Raw genomic sequence first — 894 nt, forward strand, 5'->3', positions numbered from 1 at the left:
TTAGTCGGGGGCGGAGAGAGAATGGTGGGGGTGGGGGTGGTGGTGATGATGATGATGATGAGATGATGATGATGATGATGATGATGATGATGATGGTGATGATGATGATGATGATGATGGTGATGATATGATGATGATGATGATGATATGATGATATGATGATGATGATGATGATGATGTGATGATGATATAGTTGTGTGTGTGTGTGTGTGTGTGTGTGAGAGAGAGAGAGAGAGAGAGAGAGAGAGAGAGAGAGAGAGAGAGAGAGAGAGAGAGAGAGAGAGAGAGAGAGAGAGAGAGAGAGAGAGAGAGAGGGGGGGGAGAGGGAGGGAGATAGAGAGAGAGAGAGAAAGATAAAGATAAAAATAAAGATAAAGATAAAGATAAAGAGAAAGGAAAAGAGAAAGAGAACAGACAGTCAGATACACAGACAAGTAAACAAACAAACAAACACAAACACAAACACACACACACACACACACACACACACACACACACACACACACACACACACACACACACACACACACACACACACACACACACACACACCCGCATTCAAAAAACAAATCTCAACCTCAGATTCTCACTAACCCCTTCCTCTCCCTGGCACAGAAAACAGATGCTAAAACCCCCACACCGGCAACCCCTTCGCTCACAGTACAACCTCTCATCCTTTAAAAGAGAAACAGAGGGCATAATGTACCCCCCCCCCCCCCCGTGCCATGTCATCCGGGTTCATGGCACATAAAAAGAGATGTGTAAAGGTACTGCTCTCTATTAGCCGTGTTGTAACACATAAACACCGGTGGGGGTTAACACAGAGGGGGTAATTACCACGCTGTGTCATTTGTCACATTTTATCAGCCCGGTAACACGGTAATTAGCCCGCAA

This window comes from Penaeus monodon, chromosome 12, assembly GCF_015228065.2.
Source record: "Penaeus monodon isolate SGIC_2016 chromosome 12, NSTDA_Pmon_1, whole genome shotgun sequence".
In the NCBI taxonomy this organism is placed as follows: domain Eukaryota; kingdom Metazoa; phylum Arthropoda; class Malacostraca; order Decapoda; family Penaeidae; genus Penaeus; species Penaeus monodon.